Source organism: Oncorhynchus nerka, linkage group LG5, assembly GCF_034236695.1.
Source record: "Oncorhynchus nerka isolate Pitt River linkage group LG5, Oner_Uvic_2.0, whole genome shotgun sequence".
NCBI classification, from domain to species: domain Eukaryota; kingdom Metazoa; phylum Chordata; class Actinopteri; order Salmoniformes; family Salmonidae; genus Oncorhynchus; species Oncorhynchus nerka.
Genome location: NC_088400.1, coordinates 50,680,276 through 50,706,670, shown reverse-complemented (window position 1 = coordinate 50,706,670; position 26,395 = coordinate 50,680,276). Strand labels below are relative to the sequence as shown.

The following is a 26,395-nucleotide window of genomic DNA, read 5'->3' as shown; positions in this document are numbered from 1 at the left end:
GTCATTATTTCCTTTTAATTTGTGTCCAATTAAGACACCCAGTAACATAATAAAAAAATCCCCATCAAAATATGTCAGATTAAGCTAGATCAACAACCAATTTCACAGAGCTTACAGAATTTTTCAAAGAATAATAGGCAATTGTTGCACAATCCAGGTGTGGAAAGCTCTTAGAGGCTTACCCAGAAAGACGCACAGCTGTAATTGCTGCCAAAGGTAGGAGTTGAATACTTATGTAAATTCGATATTTCTATACATAATGTTCAAGATATTTGCAAAAATGTCTAAAAACATGTTTTTAGTTTGTCATTATTGGGTATGGTGTATAGATGGGTAAGAGAAGAAAATATATTTAATACATTTTGAATTCAGGTATGAATATTTTCTGAAGGCACTGTACATAACAGAAACTAATATAATAGCATAGTATAATGTTACTGTAAGACGAAAAACACTACCTATTTTTTATGAGATTTTAGGATGAATTTGCAAATGGTCAAATGTTTTCTTTAATGCAGCCAAAAATCAACAGCACACACACTGGGTAAAATATGTTCTTTGATTGTAAAATAACACAGGTATGTTACAATTTCTTAACACCATCAACTGTAAGATTCACTCACTGTACCTAATTCAGAACAACACTGTACATAACTCAAGAAAATGTAAATGCATATTCCAATGAAATTGACTGAAATCAAATGATTGGCATGCAGATGCTGTATGGACATTTCACCGGTAAAACTTGAAAAACTATCATTCACAATTGACAGTGAGAAATGTGAAGGTTGGGTGACAAAAAAAGGAGTGCATAAAGTAGACGTAAAGAATCACATGCGCAGAATGTGATACAGATTTTGGACTCTAGGGAAGAGGCTCCCATGGGGGTGGGACGGGGGCAAAACGGGGTGGTTACCTTCCGAAATGCAGCTAGAGCCACATATAAACTCAACTGAAGACAAACTCTATGAAAATGTATAAAGCAAACAAATGTATTTTCATAACATTGAAACGCTGGGCTACCAACTTTTGAAGAAAGCTTGGAGTGAGATTTGCTTTGTGAATTTCATTTCCCCCTAGCACAACCCCTAAACAGATCATTATACTGTTTTAAAGCTCATTTCCAGACTGGCAGCTCTGGCTGCTCCATGCAGACTGGCAGCTCTGGCTGCTTCATGCAGACTGGCAGCTCCATGCAGACTGGCAGCTCTGGCTGCTCCATGCAGACTGGCAGCTCTGGCTGCTCCATGCAGGCTGGCAGCACTGGCTGCGCTGGGCAGACTGGCGGCACATGCGGCGCTGGGCAGACTGGCGGCACTGGCGGCGCTGGGCAGACTGGCGGCACTGGCGGCGCTGGGCAGACTGGCGGCGCTGGGCAGACTGGCGGCACTGGCGGCGCTGGGCAGACGGGAAACTCCGGCAACGCTGGAAAGGAAGGCTCTGGCAGCGCTGGACTAAGGAGCTCTGGCGCCTCTGGAATGAGGGGCTCTTGCGCCTCTGGACTGAGGGACGGGAGATCTGGCAGCACCAAACAGGCGGGAGACTCCGGCTGCGCTGGAGAGGAGGAAGGCTCCGGCAGCTCTGGAGAGGCGAGGCGCACTGTAGGCCTGATGCGTGGTGCTGGCACTGGTGGTACTTGACCGAGAACATGCACAGGAAGCCTGGTGTGTGGAGCTGCCACCGGAGGGCTGGTGTGTGGAGGTGGCATAGGATGGGCTAGACCGTGAAGGCGTACTGGAGATCTTGAGAGCAGTGCTGGCACAGGACGTGCAAGGCTAGGGATGTGCACAGGAGGCCTGGTGCGTGAGGCTGGCACCAACTTCACCAGCCGACTAACACGCACCTCAGGACGAGTATGGAGCGCTGACCCAGGTGCCATCAAATCCCCGACACGCTCCGTCGGGCGAATTCCATGTTTAAAACACCAACACAGCAACTCCCTCATTACTCTCTCCTCCAATTTCCCCATTAACTCCTTCACAGTCTCTGCTTCGCTCACCTCCAACACTGGCTCTGGTTCTGGCCTCCTCCTTGGTTCCTCACAATAAACAGGGAGAGTTGGCTCAGGTCTGACTCCTGACTCTGCCACACTCTCCCTGAGCCCCCCAATACATTTGTGGGGCTGACTCTCGGGCTTCCTTCCGCGCCGCCGTGCTTGCTTCGCCAACCTCATTCTCTCGTAACCTTCTGCACACTGCTCCATCGAATCCCAGGCGGGCTCCGGCACTCTCCCTGGGTCGACCGCCCACCTGTCTATCTCCTCCCAAGTTGTGTAGTCCAGATATTGTTGCTCCTGTTGCCGCTGTTGCTTCTCCTCATACCAGCGCCTCTCAGCTCTCGCCGCCTCCAGTTCTTCTTTGGGGCGGCGATATTCTCCAGGCTGCACCTTGGGGCGGCTACACTCCCCTGGTTTAGCCCAGGGTCCTCTCCCGTCGAGGATTTCCTCCCATGTCCAGAATTCCTTATTACGTATCTCCTGCTGCCGCTGTTGCTTCACCTGCTGCTCCTGCCTGTTGACACGCCACTTGGTCCAGTTGTAGTGGGTGATTCTGTAACGGTTCTCTTGTGGTGAAGGAGAATCGGACCAAAATGCAGCATGTAGATTGCGATCCATGTTTAATAAACAAACGTAAAACACAAATCAATTATAAACACTAGAAAACAAAGAACATAAAGAACGTAACGAAAACCGAAACAGCCTATACTTGTGTAAACTAACACAGAGACAGGAACAAGGACACTAAGGACAATCACCCACGAAACACACAAAGAATATGGCTGCCTAAATATGGTTCCCTATCAGAGACAATGATAAACACCTGCCTCTAATTGAGAACCACTTCAGGCAGCCATAGAACACCCCACTAAGCTACAATCCCAATACATACACACCACATACAAAAACCCATGTCACACCCTGGCCTGACCAAATAAATGAAGATAAACACAAAATACTTCGACCAGGGCGTGACATTGGGGGGTGAAACTTTAACATCTTTTTTTTGGGAGCTTTGACACTTTATTCAGACAGTAATGAAGTGGGGAGAAAGGCAAATGCTAGAAACAGTGGGAAAGTTGGAAGCAGGGATCCCTGCTCTCAGGTGGAAAGTTGTACGCGCAGGGGTGTGTTATCACTACACCAAGGCTTTGCACAGGAAATAATCATATTAATGGTTGATGGCAGTGGGTAACCAAATCAAAGATTGCAGTATCGTTCTCCATAGACTGCTTTCAAGGTAAGGACACAAACAGTTTGTATTTTGCAATTTGGGTGAACTCTCTCTTTCAAATAGGTCTCGAAGAAAATCCTGCTTGCTCCCCAGGAGGGTTGGCCATCCCTGATCTATGTTTCCCAAGTGCTGGGTGTTTGAAAATGTTCTTGCTATAACAATAATTTCTCAAAATCACCCAACCTTCAAGAAAAATAGAATGAATATCAATATTCAGGTGGTTTATGTCTATTAGTTGAAGATCCTTTCCATCATCTTACTCTACATAGACAAAATGTAAGTTTATGAGTTGAGTCCCCTTACCATTTCTGTCAAGCATGTGCACAACACTAAAATGTCAAAAATTACATTTGATTCCTGGAGCATAGCTTTTAGCTTTTTTGTACGACTTATTCAAAACTGTCCATGAATGGCTGCAATAATACATAGCTTCATATAATACATTTTCAAAGACACAAGTAGGCATATCAGATTACCCTGGCAAAATTGGGAAGAAGTGGAATAATAAAATAAGTGTGGAGAATAACAGTAGTGATCTTGCTGACAAGCACACGAATTGTTGATTATTTTAGACAAATGTTAATAATGATAATTGTTCCACTAATCAGCCTAAATAAAGTAAATAGATAGTAAAATCTCCTGAAAACAAGATTACATAAATCTACCCCTACACCCTAACTCAAATATTTGTATGTTTGGGGCGGCAGGGTAGCCTAGTGGTTAGAGCGTTGGACTAGTAACCGGAAGGTTGCGAGTTCAAACCCCCGAGCTGACAAGGTACAAATCTGTCGTTCTGCCCCTGAACAGGCAGTTAACCCACTGTTCCCAGGCCGTCATTGAAAATAAGAATTTGTTCTTAACTGACTTGCCTGGTTAAATAAAGGTAAAAAAAAAAAAAAAAATGTTCATTGTCCCTCCTCTGGAATCAAACTTACATTTTTCAGTTCACAATCTGTTTGACAAAATGATGTTCATAGCTACAAATCAGGTCACCCTACAGAATTACCCTGCTAAAACACACTTAACCAGCATGGCTACCACAGAATTCTGCAGCAATATGCAATCACATCTGGTTTGTGCTTAGTGGGACTATCATTTGTTTTTCAACATGACAATGACCCAACACACATCCTGTGTAAGGGCTATTTGACCAAGCAGGAGGGTGATGGGGTGCTGTATAAGATGACTTGGCCTCCACAATCATTCGACCTCAACACAATTGAGATGGTTTGGGATGAGTTGGACAGCAGAGTGAAAGAAACTCAGCCTACAAGTGCTCAGCATACTGTATGTGGGAACTCCTTCAAGACTGAATATGGATGAGAGAATGCCAAAAGTGTGCAAAGCTGTCATCAAGGCAAAGGGTGTCTACTTTGAAGAATCTCAAACATAAAACATGTTTAACACTTTTTTGGTTACTACATGATTACATATGTGTTATTTCATAGTTTTGATGTCTTCACTATTATTATACCATGTAGAAAATAGTACAAATAAAGGAAAAACCCTGGAATGACTAGGTGTGTCCAAACTTTTGACTGGTACTGTAAGTATTCAGTACCCTTTGTTATGAGACTCGAAATTGAGCTCAGGTGCTTCCTGTTTCCATTGATCATCCTTGAGATGTTTATACAACTTGATTAGAGTCCACCTGTGGTACATTCAATTGATTGGACATTATTTAGAAAGGCACACACCTGTCTATATAAGGTCCCACAGTTGACAGTGCATGTCAGAGCAAAAAACAAGCCATAAGGTCGAAGGAATTGTCCGTAGAGCTCCGAGACAGGATTGTGTTGAGGCACAGATCTGGTGTACCAAAGCATTTCTGCAGCAATGAAGGTCCCCAAGAATACAGCGGCCTCCATTTTTAAATGGAAGAAGTCTTCCTAGAGCTATTTATCCGGCCAAACTGAGAGAAGAGAAGTGCCTTGGTCAGGGAAGCGACCAAGAACGTGATGGTCACTCTGACAGAGCTCTAGAGTTCCTCCGTGGAGATGGGAGAACCTTTGTCGTGGAAATTTCCTGTATTACCAAATCATGAGAGAGCAAACCACACACAAGTCAGAATTATCATAGAGTCCATCTTTAATTATATGAGCTTCACCATAGCCCTGTGACTCTCAGATGAATTCAGTGTCTATAAATGAATTCTCTGAGAGTGTTTACAAAACAGTCCTTAGTATCATTTATAGCCAAGACACACCCATCAAAGCTCACATGGCGAATAACAGATCTTAGGAACATTATACAAAGAACCTTTTACCAGAAAAAGGAGTATTCCATAGCCAGACAGCATTGGCTATAAATTATTGTTCAGTTTGGTCTCCTAAACCAAAGCTCTTAGCTCGTTCTTGGTACCACTTATAGAACCAAAAACATTACCCCATTCAATGGCATATATCAAATACACCCCCTCCTGGACAAGCTTACAGAGAGACGTGACTGGCACACAGACATTGTGGAGCCAACCTAACTTGTTCCCCATTAATCAATGAAGCCTTTCCTCAGTAAAAGGCATGACAGCACACTTGGAGTTTGCCATAAGGCACCTAAAGACTCTCAGACCATGAGAAACAAGATTCTCTGGTCTGATGATACCAAGATTGAATGTCACGTCTGGAGGAATCCTGGCACCATCCCTACGGTGAAGCATGGTAGTAGCAGCATCATGCTTTGGGGATGTTTTGTCGGAGGCAGGGACTGGGAGGCTAGTCAGGATCGAGGCAAAAATGAACGGAGCAAAGTACAGAAATGAAAACCTGCTCCAGAGCGCTCAGGACCACAGACTGGGGGTGAAGGTTCACCTTCCAACAGGACAACAACCCTAAGCACAAAGCTGTAATCGCTTCCACAGATGCTTCAACAAAGTACTGAGTAAAGAGTCTGAATACTTATGTAAATGTGCTATTTCACTTTTTGGGGGGGCCCAAAAATGTTAACCTGTTTTTTGCTTTGTCATTATGGGGTATTGTGTGTAGATTGATGGGGGGGAAACACAATTTAATCAATTTTAGAATAAGGCTGTAACGTAACAAAATGTGGAAAAAGGGCCTCCCGGGTGGCGCAGTGGTTAAGGGCGCTGTACTACAGCGCCAGGTGTGCCACTAGAGACTCTGGGTTCGCGCCCAGGCTCTGTCGCAACCGGCCACGGCCCATCGTCGTCTGGGTTAGTGAGGGCTTGGCAGGTAGGGATATCCTTGACTCATCGTGCACCAGCGACTCCTGTGGTGGGCCGAAGTGCACGCTAACCAAGGTTGCCAGGTGCACGGTGTTTCCTCTGACACATTGGTGCGGCTGGCTTCTGGGTTGGATGCACGCTGTGTTAAGAAGCAGTGCGGCTTGGTTGGGTTATGTATCGGAGGTTGCATGACTTTAAACCTTCGTCTCTCCTGAGCCCGTACGGGAGTTGTAGCGATGAGACAAGATAGTAGCTACAAAACAATTGGACACCACGAAATTGGGGAGAGAAAAAGGGGTCAAATAAATAAAAAATATATTTTTAAAAAATGTGGAAAAAGTCAAGGGGTCTGAATACTTTCCGAAGGCACTGTATGTGGCACTTATTCAAATAAAATGTTCCAACTAATTCACAGGTTGCTGTCAATGTGGACCCCAATAACTCTTAAGACTCAATTGAATTAAACCACACTGTTTACTTGGTTGAGATAAAAATCCCTAAAACTCACGGCATGCATCTCAAATTCCCTACACAGTGCACTATTTTTGACCGGAGCCTTATGGGTTCTGGTCAAAAGTAGTACACTTTATATGGAATAGAGTGTCATTTCAGACAAATCCATACACTCAACAGAGACTGGTTGGGAAGGGAACAACAACAGACATTCAGTCCCACGGTACCTCTGTGACCTTTTCTCGAGAGGGAACATATTTGCAGAGAGCCCCAGGAGGATCCTATTTTGGAGGACTCCCGTGGCTTGCCCATCTCTCTCAAGAACCCCACACAGCTCACTGATTCTCTCTACTCAAAGCATGGCCAGGCAATGCACTCTTTCTCCTCTCACTCAACAGGCATGGCTACTGGAGGTGGATTGTAAGGTACAAACATGAAAACAACAGTACACCAGCAAAGACAGATGACCATACTTGACTTTGTTCAAGGTCAATTGTCTGTCTTTACTAGTGTGCTGTTTTTCATGTAATGTACAGTACCATGTCTTCACTATTATTCTACAATGTAGAAAATAGTATAAATAAAGAAAGCCCTTGAATGAGTAGGTGTGTCCAAACTTTTGACCGGTACTGTATAGATGTATACTGGCATATCAAGAAGCTGATTAAACAGCATGATCACTACACAGGTGCACCTTGTGCTGGGGACAATAAAAGACAACTGCCGTTTTGTCACACATCACAATGCCACTGATGCCTCAAGTTTTGGTGGAGCGTGCTATTGGCATGCTGACTGCAGGAATTAATTTCTCTACCATAACCCACCTCCAACATCATTTTAGAGACTTTGGCAGAACATCCAACCGGCCTCACAACCACAGACCACGTGTATGACATTGTGTTGGCGAGCGGTTTGCTGTCAACTGTCAACGTTGTGAACAGAGTGCCCCAAGCTACAGACAACGAACACAATTGCATTTTATCAATGGCAATTTGAATGCAGAGATATAGTGACGAGCTCCTGAGGCCCATTGTCGTGCCATTCATCCACCCCATCACCTCATGAGAAATCCATAGGTTAGGGCCTAATGAATTTATTTCAATTGACTGATTTCCTTATATGAACTGTAACTCAGTAAAATCGTAGAAATTGTTGCATATAGATGTAATTTAATTACCAGCTCTGATGAATGCCTTGAGGCCGATACGTAAAGCTTACTAGGAAGAGAAGTGTGCGGGTTTCTTCTTTTTTTGTCTCAAATTAACAGATATATAAAAATCACTTTTTCTTTCATCAAAGTCAGTTAATTTACTGAAGTTAACATCATAACAACTGTTTAAATATGTAGATACCTGGACAATACATAAAGACCATCTTCTAATACCAATTCCCATATTTATTCAAAATATTTATTTTAGTTCCAAAACATGAGAATTGAAAAGATTGTTTTTTAAGATACAGTATTATATAATTTGCATTAAATGTAACAAATAGTTTAGGGGATAGACTCGGTCCTCAGGAACCCAAGGGTTGCAGTTTGGGTTTTTGCCCTAGCACTACACAGCTGATTGAAATAATCAACTAGTCATCAAGCTTTGATCATTTCAATCAGCTGTATAGTGTTAGGGCAAAAACCAAAATGTTTAACCCTTGATGTCTCCCTGTCAGTTTGGGAAAGGATGGGATAGACAGTCTTTAAATATCTTAACACAATAGTCTGCATTGGTAAAGGACATTGAAATAGCTTACCTCAATTACAGTAGATACACCATTAGATATAGGCCTACACTATATCCTTGAGTTCCCTTTATCCATATTCAAATGTTCGAAAAACACTGCATAACGCTGCCTTCTGATTCAGAAAACCCTTTAAAACAAACATTTATTTACACTCTAAAATGGATTAAAATAAAATATTACAATCCCAGAGATGTGTCAATCATAATGTGCTGAGTGTCCAGTGCTTGCATTAGATAACTTAATGGATTGGCTTTAACCATCACACTAGGTAGTCATTGTCATTCTGCAAAAACCCTGCTTTGGTAGACTGTTACCCATGACTCTCTAACAATCTTAAACCTTTTGGTAAATAGTCGTCTGAGGGTTCTTAAAGCCAACACTTTTGTTTCCTCCGCCACTATGACATGAGGGACCCCGAGCTTCTCCACTACTGTAACTCTGTGTAAGCGGAATTCCAGAGCCCAGACAAATGTGTCCAGACAGGTGCTTTTAGGGTCTCCTATGTCTGCGTACCTGTTCTGGTAGACCCTGTAAGGTCTGAACATGCTGGTGGGGAGGTCATCCCAGCTATAGCGTTCCTCCAACTTAGCGATGCACTGTGCCGTCAAAGTGTCCACGCTACAAATCCGACCGAAGACTTCCCTCAGCTGCTGCTCGTCCGTGTCCACGAAGTAGCTGTCTCCGTAGCAGTCGTATTCCTTGGCAAAGTACTCCTTGGTGGAGGGCAACATGTGTATCATATGACACAGTTTCCATGGCACCACCTGCTTCCTGTGAAGGCACTCCAGCAGCCAGGCAGCCCACACCCCGTCGCGCTGGTCTGAAACGATCAGGTTCTTCACATGTATGTTCTCCACAGCGGCGATCACACAGTGGGTGTTCAGTCCCTGGTTCTGTACCACAAAACCGCTACATCGGGCCACTGCTTTCTCTAGCTCCGCCTTGGGGTGCGCCTCATTTCCGTCCATAACACAGACCCCCACGTCCTCGAACATGTTTGTCTCCTTGATGACATCAGATAGTCCCTGGGACTTGAAGTGGTCGATTACGCCGACAGACTTCTTGGGCTTGGCTGCTGCCGCTGCCTTTCGCTTCTTCTTTTCGGGCTCGTCATTGTCATTGATGCGGAGGTGGCGCGAGAACAACTTCCCAGACGGCTTGTTGTGAAACTGATTGAGCTCAGCTAAAGTCATACACTGGTGCCACTCTTTGTCCTCCCGGATCTTCTTGATTCTGGGGAAGCGTAGCATGCAGTTGGTTTTGTACATGTCATGATTGACTATTTCTGCTGCCTTCACCTGGATGATGACCGAGTTGCATGGGTCAATATAGACTTCCGGTCTCTCCCTCCCACACAGGAAAGAGGCCGGAAGGTCGTTCTTCCGGTAGACTTTCCAGTGCTTGGCCAGCTTCAGCCCCAAGTCGTAGAGCTCATTCATGGTGTAGCCAGACCCGATGCGACAGAGCTTGTGGAAGACGGAGGGTTTCTCTCCAGGCTTCGGAGCTTTGGCCACCGCGACAAGTAAATGAGACATCATACCACCACCTCGCCTTCCTTATCCCCAGTAGCCTCTGACAATCAACAGGTCGGACTCATCCATCAAGCCATCAACGTACTCCGGCTTGAGCCAGCCCTCACCTCACTTATTGGGCTTGTAGATGGATCAGGGATCTTTCACCATGATGCCCTCCTCCCTGTTGTCAATGGCTTCATTGAGGGGAGTTCACCACCTCTTGCATGGTTTTGGCCTCTGTTTTCAGAACCCTTTAACACGAGTGGAGACCGTCTGAAGGTTGTTGTGGCGCTCCTTCAACATCTCGTTGCCAAACTTGTGGTCGTTCACAAGAAGTACATCGAAAACGCAAAAGCACGTCTGCAGCTCGGAGTCGACCACTAGCCTCTTGAAGTCAAACTTGCTTCCTTTTTGCATGAAGGTGTCAGCGGTGGGGTTGTAGACCATCTCCCCATCCAGGATGCAGTTGACTACATGGGGCTTGAAGACATTGTGGATTAAAGGCGTCAGGGAGCCATCTAGCGGCGCAGCACCAAATTACTGGCTGTACTCGAAGGAGTTCCGCGTGAAGTATTTGTCGCCATCATTGTGCAGCTGGATGTGCTCTCCATCCAGCTTGGTCTCTATGAAGAAGGTGCTGTTGCCCATCTGCTTCTCCACCTGGTGCATGTTGGCCACGGCGGCCAGCATAGATTTGAAGGCAGAGAACAGGCCAATGGACAATTCGCTGAGGGACAGAGGGGTTGTGGAGCTGCCGGCATACCTTGTGGTGATATTGTAGAGCTCGGCTGCATCTGAGTGGAGCACCTGGAGCACGGTCTCTTTGCTGACCCCCTGCTTCATGTCCTTCAGGATCATGCGGGTAAGCCAGTTCTGATCCAGTGCCGTACTCTTTGTGATAAGGTGCGGCAGGCTCTTTTTCACCAAGTCCTTCTGCTTACTGGCGTTGTTAATGGCCACCAAGTCCAGAAAGTCATTGACTTCTCTGATGGTGAAGTTGCCCTGGATTGTGCAGCTTTTCTTTAACACAAAGTAGTCCATAAGCCTCCCCCTGAGATGTGTTGGCCTCAACAGATTGTTGGTCTCCGGTCTGTTCTTGGGGAGACCCAAGACGTCTACGTAGAGCTTGGCTGACATGCTCTCTTTAATGCCATAGGCCATATGCTCCCTTTCGAACGGGGGCACTATGAGATGCAAGGCCGAGGAAGAAAGAGTCTGTGGTGGTAGGGTTGTCTTTGTGGAGAGCCGTATGACCTAATCCATCACACCAGCCACATGTTTAGAAACTAGTTAGCGAGAATGTACACTATACAATGCATAGCCTAAATATTTATTGAAAACATCTCAAGCTACCTATCTTACCTCAAAGCAACCAGCCAACTCGTCAGTATCTTGAACTCTTTGGGGATCCCTCCTCTACAACATGTGACAAGCCCGGGTTATGACTGCATCATACATTTCCTGACGAACCTGAAATAAACCAGACAGTAGTTGAGTACTTGATTACTAAGCACAGCTAGCTAGCATTGTTGTGCCAGAGGTTGTGCAATGGCGCATGGAAATGCAGTTGGGGCCACTTCGGTAGGCTATGCTAGTTAGCATGCAATCTATAGACACAGCTGTTCGATACTAACGTTAGATAAATTAATGTTGTCATGTTGTGTGATACGATTACAAATTCAACAAATAATGTATCAAATTACATGATTACTTCTTCTCGGTCTCAAAACATAACCATTGCGGTTTTCGATTATTATTTACTAACTGTTACTTGACTTTCTAAAAAACACTTTCTTGTTCACAAAGCAAAAATCTGCCACGTAAAATATTCAGTCGGAAACAAAAGAAGGGACATAATGGACCTGGGCTAAAAAATATATTTAATGCGTCAGGGGAGGGAACAGAAAATATAAAAATATAAAAAATATTTAAAAAAAAAAGGCAATTCACAGCTGTATGCAGGAGTTGCATAAATGAGATGTTAGTGCAGTGCTAATTAGAATGTCCTTTATTATGTGTCCACCTTTTTTATATATAAAGGTGATAGGATAACATTTATTTTAATAATGTTTCTGTAAAACATCTAATTTTGATAGATAAATAATCATAAAGCAATAATCATTTTGTAAACACACCTCTATAATAGCTTTGAATTTGATCAAACTCATGTTCCAATGTCCATAAAAATTGGTTAAGTCATTTAAGTCCTGACACAGTATGCAACACATGCACACACCTCAAGACTGTATTAACCTCTATAGGCTGGAAATTCATTCAAATTCCTCACTTGTGCACTGCCCTGCCTGCCCTGAATATAACACACAACATAGGCCTACAATCAACCAACAGATTTACTTGAGGTCAAGAGTCCCCGCACCGAGCAAAACATGAAGATAAAGATGTATATGAACTGTGGTGCTTAAGTTACCCAAAAAATGATTGTACACTGCAGATCGATGAAAGTATTGTAGACGGAAGATTGTGTGCACATGCAAAACATTTGTTCTTGCTTACTCTTTACATGTATTTGAATTCTATACACAGTACCAGTAAACAGTTTGGGAGGGGGGTTGTTGCCATTTTCTACATTGTAGAATAATAGTGAAGACATCAAGACAGTCGTGAAGAAGGCATGACAGAGCCTATTCCCCCTCAGGAGACTGTAATATTTGGCATGGGTCCTCAGAGCCTCAAAAGGTTATACAGGTCCACCATCAAGAGCATCATGACTGGTTGCATCACTGCCTGGTATGGCAACTGCTCAGCCTCCGACTGCAAGGTACTACAAAGGGTAGTGCGTATGGCCCAGTACATCACAGGGGCCAAGCTTCCTGCCATCCAGGACCTCTATACAACGTGGTGTCAGAGGAAAGCCCTAAAAATTGTCAAAGACTCCAGCCACCCTAGTCATAGACGGTTCTCTCTACTACTGCATGGTAAGCGGTACCTAAGAACCAAGTCTAGGTCCAAAAGGCTTCTTAACAGCTTCAACCCCCAAGCCATAAGACTCCTGAACAGCTAATCAAATGGCTACCCAGACTATATACATTGCCCCCCCCCCCCCCCACCCCCCACCACCTCTCTTTTACGCTGCTGCTACTCTCTGTTTTTTTATCTATGCGTAGTCACTTTAACGCTACTGACTCTGTACTGGTACCCGCTGTATATAGCCTCGCTATTGTTATTTTACTGCTGCTCTTTAATGCTCTTTACTATTTTATACCTAACACTTATTTTTCTTACAACTGCAATGTTGGTTAAGGGCTTGTAAGAAAGCATTTCACTGTAAGGTCTACTACCCCTGTTGTATTCTGCGCATGTGACAAATAACATTTGATTTGATATGAAACTATGAAATAACACATATGGAATCATGTAGTAACCAAAAAAGTGTTTTGCGACTATTTTACATTTGAGATTCTTCAAAGTACCCACCCTTTGCCTTGATGACAGCTTTGTACACTCTTGACATTCTCTCAACCAGTTTCATGAGGTAGTCACCTGAAATTAATTTCAATTTTTTATTTATTTTTATTTCACCTTTATTTAACCAGGTAGGCAAGTTGAGAAAAAGTTCTCATTTACAATTGCGACCTGGCCAAGATAAAGCAGAGCAGTTCGACAGATACAACGACACAGAGTTACACATGGAGTAAAACAAACATACAGTCAATAATACAGTATAAACAAGTCTATATACAATGTGAGCAAATGAGGTGAGAAGGGAGGTAAAGGCAAAAAAGGCCATGGTGGCAAAGTAAATACAATATAGCAAGTAAAACACTGGAATGGTAGTTTTGCAATGGAAGAATGTGCAAAGTAGAAATAAAAATAATGGGGTGCAAAGGAGCAAAATAAATTAATTAATTAAATACAGTTGGGAAAGAGGTAGTTGTTTGGGCTAAATTATAGGTGGGCTATGTACAGGTGCAGTAATCTGTGAGCTGCTCTGACAGTTGGTGCTTAAAGCTAGTGAGGGAGATAAGTGTTTCCAGTTTCAGAGATTTTTGTAGTTCGTTCCAGTCATTGGCAGCAGAGAACTGGAAGGAGAGGCGGCCAAAGAAAGAATTGGTTTTGGGGGTGACTAGAGAGATATACCTGCTGGAGCGTGTGCTACAGGTGGGAGATGCTATGGTGACCAGCGAGCTGAGATAAGGGGGGACTTTACCTAGCAGGGTCTTGTAGATGACATGGAGCCAGTGGGTTTGGCGACGAGTATGAAGCGAGGGCCAGCCAACGGAGCGTACAGGTCGCAATGGTGGGTAGTATATGGGGCTTTGTTGACAAAACGGATTGCACTGTGATAGACTGCATCCAATTTGTTGAGTAGGGTATTGGAGGCTATTTTGTAAATGACATCGCCAAAGTCGAGGATTGGTAGGATGGTCAGTTTTACAAGGGTATGTTTGGCAGCATGAGTGAAGGATGCTTTGTTGCGAAATAGGAAGCCAATTCTAGATTTATCTTTGGATTGGAGATGTTTGATATGGGTCTGGAAGGAGAGTTTACAGTCTAACCAGACACCTAAGTATTTGTAGTTGTCCACGTATTCTAAGTCAGAGCCGTCCAGAGTAGTGATGTTGGACAGGCGGGTAGGTGCAGGTAACGATCGGTTGAAGAGCATGCATTTAGTTTTACTTGTATTTAAGAGCAATTGGAGGCCACGGAAGGAGAGTTGTATGACATTGAAGCTTGCCTGGAGTGTTGTTAACATAGTGTCCAAAGAAGGGCCAGAAGTATACAGAATGGTGTCGTCTGCGTAGAGGTGGATCAGAGACTCACCAGCAGCAAGAGCGACCTCATTGATCTATACAGAGAAGAGAGTCGGTCCAAGAATTGAACCCTGTGGCACCCCCATAGAGACTGCCAGAGGTCCGGACAGCAGACCCTCCGATTTGACACACTGAACTCTATCAGAGAAGTAGTTGGTGAACCAGGCGAGGCAATCATTTGAGAAACCAAGGCTGTCAAGTCTGCCGGTGAGGATGTATGTGGTGATTGACAGAGTCGAAAGCCTTGGCCAGATCAATGAATATGGCTGCACAGTATTGTTTCTTATCGATGGCGGTTAAGATATTGTTTAGGACCTTCAGCGTGGCTGAGGTGCACCCATGACCAGCTCTGAAACCAGATTGCATAGCAGAGAAGGTATGGTGAGATTCGAAATGGTCGGTAATCTGTTTGTTGACTTGGCTTTCGAAGACCTTAGAAAGGCATGGTAGGATAGATATAGGTCTGTAGCAGTTTGGGTCAAGAGTGTCCCCCCCTTTGAAGAGGGGGATGACCGCAGCTGCTTTCCAATCTTTGGGAATCTGAGACGACACGAAAGAGAGGTTGAACAGGCTAGTAATAGGGGTGGCAACAATTTCGGCAGATAATTTTAGAAAGAAAGGGTCCAGATTGTCTAGCCCGGCTGATTTGTAGGGGTCCAGATTTTGCAGCTCTTTCAGAACATCAGATGAACGGATTTGGGAGAAGGAGAAATGGGGAAGGCTTGGGCGAGTTCCTGTTTGGGGTGCAGTGCTGTTGACCGGGGTAGGAGTAGCCAGGTGGAAAGCATGGCCAGCCGTAGAAAAATGCTTATTGAAATTCTCAATTATGGTGGATTTATCAGTGGTGACAGTGTTTCCTATCTTCAGTGCAGTGGGCAGCTGGGAGGAGGTGTTCTTATTCTCCATGGACTTTACAGTGTCCCAGAATTTTTTTGAGTTAGTGTTGCAGGAAGCAAATTTCTGCTTGAAAAAGCTAGCCTTGGCTTTTCTAACTGCCTGTGTATAATGGTTTCTAGCTTCCCTGAACAGCTGCATATCACGGGGGCTGTTCGATGCTAATGCAGAACGCCATAGGATGTTTTTGTGTTGGTTAAGGGCAGTCAGGTCTGGGGAGAACCAAGGGCTATATCTGTTCCTGGTTCTAAATTTCTTGAATGGGGCATGTTTATTTAAGATGGTTAGGAAGGCATTTAAAAAAAATATCTAGGCATCCTCTACTGACGGGATGAGATCAATATCCTTCTAGGATACCCCGGCCAGGTCGATTAGAAAGGCCTGCTCGCTGAAGTGTTTCAGGGAGCGTTTTACAGTGATGAGTGGAGGTCGTTTGACCGCTGACCCATTACGGATGCAGGCAATGAGGCAGTGATCGCTGAGATCTTGGTTGAAGACAGCAGAGGTGTATTTAGAGGGGAAGTTGGTTAGGATGATATCTATGAGGGTGCCCGTGTTTAAGGCTTTGGGGAGGTACCTGGTAGGTTCATTGATCATTTGTGTGAGATTGAGGGCATCAACTTTAGATTGTAGGATGGCTGGGGTGTTAAGCATGTTCCAGTTTAGGTCGCCTAGCAGCACGAGCTCTGAAGATGGGGGGCAATCAGTTCACATATGGTGTCCAGAGCACAGCTGGGGGCAGAGGGTGGTCTATAGCAGGTGGCAACGGTGAGAGACTTGTTTTTAGAGAGGTGGATTTTTAAAAGTAGAAGTTCAAATTGTTTGAGTACAGACCTGGATAGTAGGACAGAACTCTGCAGGCTATCTTTGCAGTAGATTGCAACACCGCCCCCTTTGGCAGTTCTATCTTGTCTGAAAATATTGTAGTTTGGAATTAAAATTTCAGAATTTTTGGTGGTCTTCCTAAGCCAGGATTCAGACACAGCTAGAACATCCGGGTTGGCAGAGTGTGTTAAAGCAGTGAATAGAACAAACTTAGGGGGGAGGCTTCTAATGTTAACATGCATGAAACCAAGGCTATTACGGTTACAGAAGTCGTCAAAAGAGAGCGCCTGGGTAATAGGAGTGGAGCTAGGCACTGCAGGGCCTGGATTCACCTCTACATCGCCAGAGGAACATAGGAGGAGTAGAATAAGGGTGCGGCTAAAAGCAATAAGAATTGGTTGTCTAGAACGTCTGGAACAGAGAGTAAAAGGAGGTTTCTGGGGGCGATAAAATAGCATCAAGGTATAATGTACAGACAAAGGTATGGTAGGATGTGAATACAGTGGAGGTAAACCTAGGTATTGAGTGATGAAGAAGGAGATATTGTCTCTAGAAACATCATTGAAACCAGGAGATGTCATTGCATGTGTGGGTGGTGGAACTAATAGGTTGGATAAGGTATAGTGAGCAGGACTAGAGGCTCTACAGTGAAATAAGCCAATAAACACTAACCAGAACAGCAATGAACAAGACATATTGACATTAAGGAGAGGCATGCTTAGTCGAGTGATCAAAAGGGTCTAGTGAGTGGAGAGGTTGGTTGGGGGTCACGGCGATTTAGACAGCTAGCCAGGCCATCGGTAGCAAGCTAGCATAGGATGGAGGTCTGTTATTAGCCACCTCTTGCGTTCCGTCAGTAGATTAGTGGGGTTCCGTGTGGTAGAGGGGATTAATCCAAATCACACAACAACAACAAAAATAAAAACAATAGATATAGTTATAGAGGCCCAAGAAGAAAACATAATAATAATAAAAATAAATAAATTGTCCGATTGTTTATTCAGATAGCAGCCGGTAAGACAGCTAACGGTTAGCAGGCCGCAGATGGGCGTTCAGGTAACGTCGTGACGGAGGAGCCAGCCGGATAACTCGTTCGGGTAGATAACGTTGGCAGTCCAGTTGTGAAGGCCCGGTGGGGCTCCGCGTAGGCAGTAAAAAAGGTCCGGATAGGTGACTGCAGCCCAGGAGTGATTGATGGAACTCAGGAGTGATTGACGGAGCTGGCTAGCTCCGGAATAATTGATGTTTGCTCCGGAATCGACGAAAGCCGATAGTCACACGGATAGCAGCTAGCTAGCTGTGAGATCCAGGTATGAATGTCCAGAGAGCAGTTGAAATCCAGGGACATGGAGAGAAAAATTGGTCCGGTATGTTCCGTTCCGAGCCGCGCTGCGCTGCGCCGTACAAAACTGGCGATAGATTTTCAAGCTAAAGGATAGCTGATGACCACAAACCGTGGTTAGCTGAATACTAACGATTTGCCAGTAAAGAAGCTAACTAGCTTAATTAACAGGTGTGCCTTGTTAAAAGTTAATTTGTGGAATGTCTTTCCTTCTTAATGTGTTTGAGCCAATCAGTTGTGTGGTGGCAAGGTAGGAGGGTATACAGAAGATAGCCCATATTATGGCAAGGACAGCTCAAATAAGCAAAGAGAAATGACAGTCTATCACAACTTTAAGACATGGTCAGTCAATCAGGAGAATTAAGAACTTTGAAAGTTTCTTCAAGTGCAGTCGCAAAAACCATCAAGTACTATGATGAAACTGGCTCTCATGAGGACTGCCACAGGAAAGGAAGATGGAAAGTTACCTCTGCTGCAGAGAATAAGTTCATTAGAGTTACCAGCCTCAAAAATTGCAGCCCAAATAAATGCTTCACAGAGTTCAAGTGACAGACACATCTCAATTATTCAGAGGACACTACGTGAATCAGGCCTTCATGGTTGAATTGCTGCAAAGAAACCACTACTAAAGGACACCAATAAGAAGAAGATACGTGCTTTTCCAAGAAACACATGCAATGAACATTAGACTGGTGGAAGTCTGTCTTTCGGTCTGATGAGTGTCTTTGTGAGATGCAGAGTTGGTGAAAGGATGATCTCCGCATGTGTGGATCCCACGGTGAAGTATGGAGGAGGAGGTGTGATGGTGTGGGGGTGCTTTGATGGTGACACTGTCAGTGATTTATTTGGAATTCAAGGCACACTTAACCAGCATGGCTACCACAGCATTCTGCAGCGATACGCCATCCCATCTGGTTTGTGTGGGACTATCATTTGTTTTTTCAACAGGACAGTGACCCAACATACCTCCAGGCTGTGTAAGAGCTATTTGACCAAGAAGGAGACTGATGGAGTGCTGCCTCCACAATCACCCGACCTCAACCCAATTGAGATGGTTTGAGATGAGTTGGACCGCAGAGGGAAGGAAAAGCAGCCAACAAGTGCTTAACTCCTTCAAGACTGTTGGAAAAGCATTCCAGGTGAAGCTGGTTGAGAGAATGCCAAGAGTGTGCAAAGCTGTCATCAAGGCAAAGAGTGGCTACTTTGAAGAATCTAAAATATATCTTGATTTGTTTAACACTTTTTTGGTTACATTATTTATTTATTTTATTCATTATTTTACCAGGTAGATTGACTGAGAACGCGTTCTCATTTACAGCAACAACCTGGGGAATAGTTACAGGGGAGAGAAGGGGGATGAATGAGCCAATTGTAAACTGGGGATTATTAGGTGACCGTGATGGTTTGAGGGCCAGATTGGGAATTTAGACAGGACATCAGAGTTTTCTTCTTGGGACATCGGGGTCCATTTTGCTGATCCCTGCCTACAGGCAGAAACTAAAACAAAAGGCTCCCACGCTGAGGTCTGTCCAACGCTGGTCAAACCAAGCTGACTCCACACTCCAAGACTGCTTCCATCACGTGGACTGGGACATGTTTCGTATTGCGTCAGATGGAAATATTGACGAATACGCTGATTCGGTGTGCGAGTTCATTAGAACGTGCGTCAAAGATGTCGTTCCCATAGCAACGATAAAAACATTCCCAAACCAGAAACCGTGGATTGATGGCAGCATTCGCATGAAACTGAAAGCGCAAACCACTGCTTTTAATCAGGGCAAGGTGTCTGGTAACATGTCCGAATATAAACAATGCAGCTATTCCCTCCGCAAGGCTATTAAACAAGCTAAGCGTCAGTACAGAGACAAAGTGGAATCTCAATTCAATGGCTCAGACACAAGAGGCATGTGGCAGGGTCTACAGTCAATCACGGACTACAAGAAGAAACCCAGCCCAGTCACGGACCAGGATGTCTTGCTCCCAGGCAGACTAAATAACTTTTTTTGCCCGCTTTGAGGACAATACAGTGCCACTGACACGGCCTGCAACGAAAACATGCGGTCTCTCCTTCACTGCAGCCGAGGTGAGTATAATTTAAACGTGCAGCCGAGGTGAGACATTTAAACGTGTTAACCCTCGCAAGGCTGCAGGCCCAGACGGCATCCCCAGCCGCGCCCTCAGAGCATGCGCAGACCAGCTGGCCGGTGTGTTTACGGACATATTCAATCAATCCCTATACCAGTCTGCTGTACCCACATGCTTCAAGAGGGCCACCATTGTTCCTGTTCCCAAGAAAGCTAAGGTAACTGAGCTAAACGACTACCGCCCCGTAGCACTCACTTCCGTCATCATGAAGTGCTTTGAGAGACTAGTCAAGGACCATATCACCTCCACCCTACCTGACACCCTAGACCCACTCCAATTTGCTTACCGCCCAAATAGGTCCACAGACGATGCAATCTCAACCACACTGCACACTGCCCTAACCCACCTGGACAAGAGGAATACCTATGTGAGAATGCTGTTCATCGACTACAGCTCGGCATTCAACACCATAGTACCCTCCAAGCTCGTCATCAAGCTCGAGACCCTGGGTCTCGACCCCGCCCTGTGCAACTGGGTACTGGACTTCCTGACGGGCCGCCCCCAGGTGATGAGGGTAGGCAACAACATCTCCTCCCCGCTGATCCTCAACACGGGGCCCCACAAGGGTGCGTTCTGAGCCCTCTCCTGTACTCCTGTTCACCCACAACTGCGTGGCCACGCACGCCTCCAACTCAATCATCAAGTTTGCGGACGACACAACAGTGGTAGGCTTGATTACCAACAACGACGAGACGGCCTACAGGGAGGAGGTGAGGGCCCTCGGAGTGTGGTGTCAGGAAAATAACCTCACACTCAACGTCAACAAAACTAAGGAGATGATTGTGGACTTCAGGAAACAGCAGAGGGAACACCCCTATCACATCGATGGAACAGTAGTGGAGAGGGTAGCAAGTTTTAAGTTCCTCGGCATACACATCACAGACAAACTGAATTGGTCCACTCACATTGACAGCGTCGTGAAGAAGGCGCAGCAGCGCCTCTTCAACCTCAGGAGGCTGAAGAAATTCGGCTTGTCACCAAAAGCACTCACAAACTTCTACAGATGCACAATCGAGAGCATCCTGGCGGGCTGTATCACCGCCTGGTACGGCAACTGCTCCGCCCTCAACCGTAAGGCTCTCCAGAGGGTAGTGAGGTCTGCACAACGCATCACCGGGGGCAAACTACCTGCCCTCCAGGACACCTACACCACCCGATGTTACAGGAAGGCCATAAAGATCATCAAGGACATCAACCACCCGAACCACTGCCTGTTCACCCCGCTATCATCCAGAAGGCGAGGTCAGTACAGGTGCATCAAAGCTGGGACCGAGAGACTGAAAAACAGCTTCTATCTCAAGGCCATCAGACTGTTAAACAGCCACCTGTACTGACCTCGCCTTCTGGATGAATAGCGGGGTGAACAGGCAGTGGCTTGGGTGGTTGTTGTCCTTGATGATCTTTATGGCCTTCCTGTAACATCGGGTGGTGTAGGTGTCCTGGAGGGTAGGTAGTTTGCCCCCGGTGATGCTTTGTGCAGACCTCACTACCCTCTGGAGAGCCTTACGGTTGTGGGCGGAGCAGTTGCTGTACCAGGCGGTGATACAGCCCGCCAGGATGCTCTCGATTGTGCATCTATAGAAGTTTGTGAGTGCTTTTGGTGACAAGCCGAATTTCTTCAGCCTCCTGAGGTTGAAGAGGCGCTGCTGCGCCTTCTTCACGATGCTGTCTGTGTGGGTGGACCAATTCAGTTTGTCTGTGATGTGTATGCCGAGGAACTTAAAACTTGCTACCCTCTCCACTACTGTTCCATCGATGTGGATAGGGGGGTGTTCCCTCTGCTGTTTCCTGAAGTCCACAATCATCTCCTTAGTTTTGTTGACGTTGAGTGTGAGGTTATTTTCCTGACACCACACTCCGAGGGCCCTCACCTCCTCCCTGTAGGCCGTCTCGCCGTTGTTGGTAATCAAGCCTACCACTGTTGTGTCGTCCGCAAACTTGATGATTGAGTTGGAGGCGTGTGTGGCCACGCAGTCGTGGGTGAGCAGGGAGTACAGGAGAGGGCTCAGAACGCACCCTTGTGGGGCCCCAGTGTTGAGGATCAGCGGGGTGGAGATGTTGTTGCCTACCCTCACCACCTGGGGGCGGCCCGTCAGGAAGTCCAGTACCCAGTTGCACAGGGCGGGGTCGAGACCCAGGGTCTCGAGCTTGATGACGAGCTTGGAGGGTACTATGGTGTTAAATGCCGAGCTGTAGTCGATGAACAGCATTCTCACATAGGTATTCCTCTTGTCCAGATGGGTTAGGGCAGTGTGCAGTGTGGTTGAGATTGCATCGTCTGTGGACCTATTTGGGCGGTAAAGCAAATTGGAGTGGGTCTAGGGTGTCAGGTAGGGTGGAGGTGATATGGTCCTTGACTAGTCTCTCAAAGCACTTCATGATGACGGAAGTGAGTGTTACGGGGCGGTAGTCGTTTAGCTCAGTTACCTTAGCTTTCTTGGGAACAGGAACAATGGTGGCCCTCTTGAAGCATGTGGGAACAGCAGACTGGGATAGGGATTGATTGAATATGTCCGTATACACACCAGCCAGCTGGTCTGTGCATGCTCTGAGGGCGCGGCTGGGGATGCCGTCTGGGCCTGCAGCCTTGCGATGGTTAACACGTTTAAATGTTTTACTCACCTCGGCTGCAGTGAAGGAGAGGCCGCATGTTTTGGTTGCAGGCCGTGTCAGTGGTACTGTATTGTCCTCAAAGCGGGCAAAAAGGTTATTTAGTTTGCCTGGGAGCAAGACATCCTGGTCCAGGTTATCTGGTTTGCTAATTAATCTTTTCCCACTAGAGGGCCTCCTCTCCCCCTACATGTGTGTGGGAGAGAGAGAGCAGCATAGTCCTGAGTCAACAGTGGTGAAGCCACCCAGGAAGCTGCAGTAGTGAAGCCAACCAGGAATAGATGGAGCCGCAGGACAGAGAACACACACAATGTTTGTTTATCATAGGGGGACATGGCTCCTTTATTTGTATTTATTTATTTTAACCTTTATTTAACTAGGCAAGTCAGTTAAGAACAAATTATTATTTACAATGATGGCCTACCCCGTAAACCCTGACAATGCTGGGCTAATTGTGCGCTGCCCTATGGGTCTCCCAATCACAGCCAGATGTGATGCAGCCTGGATTCAAACCAGGTACTGCAGTGTCTTAGACCACTGCCCCACTCAGGAGCAGATGCCTGACAGGGATATAGGCCTATGCTTGAACTAAACTAACATCCACAGTCAGCCCTAGCATAGGACTGCAGAGTTAGCCAGTTTCAGAACAGAGGTTGCATAACAGTGCTCTTTGTGCCATAGTCAGAGAGCGAGGTAGAGTGAGCGCCGACCTAGAAGATGGTAAACAAGTGACGTCAGCTACTGCTGCTGCTGCCGTGGCATGCTTCTGCTCACTCCAGGGTGAGGGGGGAATGCAGGATAGGATTTGAAGGGGTATGTGTGTGGGGGGGGTAGTATCATCTGGGACTGGCAGGTTTGTACTGCTCTACTCTTCACAGAGGTGCTGGATATGGAACATGTTTGGATCTTGACTTAACTGTAAGTCAGCTTCTACTGGGACTGTAATGGTTCTAATACCAGGGGAGGTATTTATCCATCCTAGATCAGCACTCCTACTCTGAGACGCTTTATGAATACAGACTTGCTGCAGTAATTATATCCCAGAAACAGTGATGGATGATCCATCCCTCATTAAAACTGTTGCGGAGAACAAGTGCCACAGACAAGTTACACAAAACAAAGTCACAGGCTTTACACAAAACTCCTAAGACAAAAAATATATCAAACCGCATGTCAGTATTTTCATAGTAGCATATAAGAATGACATTTTGGGGTCTACTTTGGGTCATATTTTCATTTAGCATTTTTGTGGCTTAAATATGACCTGGTACAAAATTGTGTTAAGTACGGTAAAAATACCAAGCCTCGCTCCCTAGGCTCCCAGTTGAGACACCTATAGGTATGTGCTGCTGGCAGTAGTTGTGTAAACAAAGATAGTGCATCAACGTTGCCAATGCAGGTTTTATTTAATCTGCCTCCATCTGTATCTGCAGCAGCGTAAACATTATACAACACGCAGGTCGGAGACAGGGTAAGTTCATGTAATATACACACCCTATACAGTGTGTGTGTGTGCGTGTGTGTCAGTGGCGTACTACAGTTTTGCGAGGCCCACTCGCATTGTCTGAGCAAGGAACATGGCTTATGAGGTGTTCATATGCTATCTTGGGGGACAGCGCCCCTGGACCCCAACCCATCAAAAAAGTATTGGGTTGAGGGCCCCCAAGAGCTCATAGTCCTGCCCACATTGCGAGGGCGTGAGGTACGCCAGTGGTGTGGATAGTCCTGCTGTGTTTACTTTATTCTACTGGCAGTGAGAGCCAGACAGTGCAAAGCATACTTCTACTAAATTTAGATTGACCTCCACACAATATCTGTGTGTGTGTATCACTTTTGATCTCCTTGTCATTCCACCAGATCATCTACAGATGTTGGATCTTAATTTGACCACCCTGTTGCAGGATAACTGTTCTGCAATGCAGTGTATTTGAGGTTTAAAAATGCTTCTGAAGTTTGTATTTTCCACTTTAAAATCCCTGACTTGTTTTTCCATCACGAGAAATGTATCAACATTTTGGGAAAGCTAGCAAAACAGAGCAGAGGGGAAACGCAAGAGAACAGAAAACAACACACTAGTTGACTTGACAAACAAGACACACTGGCAACAGACAAGCAGGGAACACAGGAATAAGTACCCAGGGACTAATGAGGAAAACTGGTGACACCTGGAGAAGGGTGGAGACAATCACAAAGACAGGTGAAACAGACCAGGGTGTGACACTGTTCCATACAAGGACCAGGGGTGGAATTTCTACATTTTGACTGACATTTTCTCCCTTTCCAAAAACTTTTCCCCCTATACCTTTTCAGGCCTCTGGGATTTGTGGTGGGAACTGAGAACAACTGAGCACATTACAACACACACTGGAACTTGTCCCAGTACTTGTTCCAGTCATCACAACCATGGACATGAGGTCACAGAACATCTCCCTCTTATGCAACCTACTCAAGATATCACAGGCTCTCCTTAAAAGATTTGCCTGACGAATGAAAGTGAATTCTCCCACTGCTCTATGTTCACTACATAGATCAGTCTTAAACTGCCATCATTGAAGTATTTTTTTTCTTCTTGTCAAAATACAAAACAAAATAACCAGTGATCGGATCATAAAAGCCTTTGACAAATGTTCAAACCACTGCTTTACCCACGTGTGTTCTGGCTCTGGCCCAGCCCATCGATTTCTGGGACCAATCATAAAATGGTTAGAATATTTTTCCATTCTAGAATTCGTAGGGGAGGAACTCAGAGCCAGATTCAGAAACGGGATTCAATTATTCTGGCCCGGGAGCCCCGAGTTGGCGTGTGTGAAAATTGATCGCATTAGTTTTGGAACCGCCTCCCAGGCGTGAGCCAGGTGCCCTATTCCAAGCCCATGGCGAAATTGGCTCAAATTAAACGTGAAGTAAATAGCAAGTGGAGTAATGAGTAGGATTGTTTTGTCAAATGTAAACGTGATTGCTTTTGATAAAAACGCTATATATGCCTTCCCAATGAAAACTAGTTAGAAATGGCAAAGATTGTAGCGACTCTGGTTTATGAACATGAATTTTCGACTCTGCCACTTGAGCAGGCTTTTGTGGCAGTCAATGGCGCGCTGGACTTTGAGGGTTCGAGATGTGTTCCCTGCCTGTTTCATTACATTGGTGTTGGAAGGGATCAGACCTGCCATCCTTGGCCAGTGACAGCGTTCTTGTAAGACTGGGTCCTATGGTCTAGTGTGAGGACGCGCTCTTTGAAAGGAGGGAGTTGTGGAGCGACCCTGGTTTATAAGCGAAGATATCAACTTCGACTTTGTCACTTGAGCATGCTTTGGTGGCACAGTCGATGACGCGCTGGACAAGGCCCGCACGCGGGTGGCAGCGCGGGATGGCCTTAAACAGTTTCTCATGCATTGTTAACCAACCCGGATGTGATATAATTCTGGCCACATGTTGATTCAGTGGGGCTTCTCCGTGCAGGACGTGAGAAGGGGGAGGGACGCACACACTGTAAACAGGAATAGGTGCATCACCGAGTTAGCAAGCTAAAGTTAGCTAGTTAGTCACATAAATGTACGTTCAGCCTGTTAATTATTTCAGTTTGATTTGACTTATCTTACGAAGGCAGCATGGTTTAACATAATTTCTTTAGTTTTTGACCTCGACATTGTTGCTCGATAGGTATTTTCATCGCTACATGCTGTCGCTGT

At 45.6% G+C, this 26,395-nt stretch overlaps 1 pseudogene; it reads right to left on the bottom strand.

Moving 5' to 3' along the window:
• Nucleotides 1-8,863: 8,863 nt before the first annotated feature.
• Nucleotides 8,864-26,099, bottom strand: LOC115129171 (DNA ligase 4-like; annotated as a pseudogene).
• Nucleotides 26,100-26,395: the final 296 nt, after the last annotated feature.